The sequence below is a fragment of the Malus sylvestris genome, chromosome 10, assembly GCF_916048215.2.
Source record: "Malus sylvestris chromosome 10, drMalSylv7.2, whole genome shotgun sequence".
Lineage (NCBI taxonomy): Eukaryota > Viridiplantae > Streptophyta > Magnoliopsida > Rosales > Rosaceae > Malus > Malus sylvestris.
Window position 1 is genome coordinate 20,635,358 of NC_062269.1, and position 2,508 is coordinate 20,637,865.

A 2,508-nucleotide genomic window follows, 5' to 3' on the forward strand; every position below is an offset into this window, starting at 1 on the left:
GTGGTTTCTCAAATATGTAAGTTTGAAGTGTTTTGTATTGGACATATATATTGTACCAATTAAGTTGCTCGAACTAACAAATTTAAATGTTTGTCTAATATTAGGTGAATCAACTGAAAGCATCGAATTCCCCCGCGTACAGTGAAGAGTTATATAACTTAGTGTTCGAACCAATTCGTGTTGAATTGTACTCGGGCTGCCATGTCAACAGCGTCAAGTTCTTAGCGGGTGCACAAGATGACAAGTTGTGTACCCAAAACAACGGTGTTCATGTCCCCGGAGGAGGTGAAAGTACAGACATTGAATTTTATGGCAAACTAACAAGTGTCATGCAATTGCTTTATAAAGACCGGTGCTAAGTGATCCTATTTAAGTGTCGATGGTTTGATACACACCCAAATAGGCATGGAAGTGTGAAAACAGATCATGGATTACTATCAATGAACACTACCAAAACTTGGTACGCTGATGACCCTTACATATTAGCAACCATGGCAAAACAAATTGTGTATCTAGATGACCCTAAATCTAGGAGGGGTTGGAAAGTTGTTCAGAAGATGGATCATAGAAACGTGTATGCTATACCAGAACAAGACCATACTGACGATGACATCAACAATGTTGCTAACCAACGTCTTGAATATTTCATGGAAAGTGGTGCGGAAACACTCCGAGATACTAATCTTATCTAAGAACCATTTCAGATAGATAGAGTATCTTCAATTAAAATACCGATTCAGTCCATCACGATTGACCTCGGTAATATTCCACAATACGATGGTCCAGTGCACACGAACGACGATGGTGACGTACCTATCGATGATAAGGAATGGGACACTGAAAATGATGATAGCGATGAAAGTGAAAGTTATTATAGTTCGGATTAAGATTAAGGCAATTTTTTTGTAATTTTTTTGTAAAACACATGAAATGTTTAATGCATTATATAGAGTGATGGAAAAAAATGGTATGAATGATTCCCATTTTATATGTGAATTACTTTGTAAATAAAGTTGTTTTGTTTATATTTTATAATAAATTGTAAACAAAATTAAAAAATTAAAAAAAACCAATTTAAAGCACAATTGCGCGACACATAAAATTTTTTTGGTCACGCAAATATACTTTGCGCGACGAAATATATGTATTCGTCGCCCACGTGCATGAAAATTCAATTAAAGCGCTTTTTTTGCGGTCATTTTAAGGACCCGACATATGTGGTGCGTTTTTAATGACGAACAAGATCAATCGAGAGAAGAAGACTCTTCTCCACCATTCGAGTTCGAAGCCTTTCTCCTATAGGATGGAGGCGCGACGAAAGGTATATATTACAACTTTCATTTCCAATTTTAAAATGTTGCTAATAATTTTTTTTTCGTACTAACATTTTCCTTATCTTTTTCGATTTTAGGAGGGTTTAAAATTTCAGAAGATCGATGTCTTTGCTGACGTTTATGTTCGGCCTGGGAATGAGTTGACCCAGTCCCTTCATGTAAGTAATTTCTTATGCATTAAACATTTATACTAATTCTTTCAAATTGTTTTCTATTAATAATACATGGATTTTTTTCACAGGCAACTATGGTGGAGAAGCGACAGGTGGTGCTTCAGGAGTCCGCCTCCCACCTTCCCTTGGACATGCCGATCGAGTCTGTGGATCCCCTTGAGGATGCAGGGTTTCACATCGTCACAGAGACGTTGGACCAGACTTTCGGTCGGAGGCCAGGGACATATTGTCGGGGGATGGGAAATGTCAGGCATTGGGAGACTGGAGCCTCGCCATCCTCGCAGTCAAAGACCAAGGTTACGACTTTGATGTAGGAAGTCGCTGGGCTGAGGAGTGAGCTGGCATCGTACAAGTCTCGAATGTCAATGCTTGTACAAGCCCTTAGTTCCTCTGGAATACATATCCCCGGTTTTTCTACACCATCGCCCTCACAGCCCTTCCACACCGAGCAAGCACAGCAATCAGGCCCGTCGACCTCCAACCCCATCCCTAACCCACATCAAGATTACCAAGCAGCTCCGAATGACATTTCTATAGATTTTGCCTCTTTATTTTCATAGTTTTGTTCCTTTTTTTTTTAAACTTTATATTTGTACGTACATTATGATTTATATTATAAATAAAAAAATTATTCATTAATTTTCTTTTTTTTTCTTTCTCATTAGTATGAAATCTGTTTTTTTTTCTTTTATTCTATTTTTTTTTATTAAAAATTACATGGTTGTGACGATGAAATGTCGTGGCGCAAAATTAAGCGCGTCTTACTCTTCATCGCGCATTACCACGCGCCTACTATAGATTTCGTACAAAAAGTTTTGAGACAAATTACCCACAAACGCACTTGTACTCGTTTATATCGTACAACGAAAACCTTTGTCCGTATAACTTTCGCGCGACGACTAGTAAAGTGTCGCGCAATTGTTAAGACGCGCGAAAAATTTAAAGATATTCATCGCACAATGTCTTTTTTCACAAGCTTTGCACGACAAAATATGCGCAAC

At 38.0% G+C, this 2,508-nt stretch overlaps 1 pseudogene; it reads left to right on the forward strand.

The window, feature by feature from the left end:
• Nucleotides 1–1,242: 1,242 nt before the first annotated feature.
• Nucleotides 1,243–2,067, forward strand: LOC126587798 (uncharacterized; annotated as a pseudogene).
• The last annotated feature ends 441 nt before the right edge of the window (nucleotides 2,068–2,508 follow it).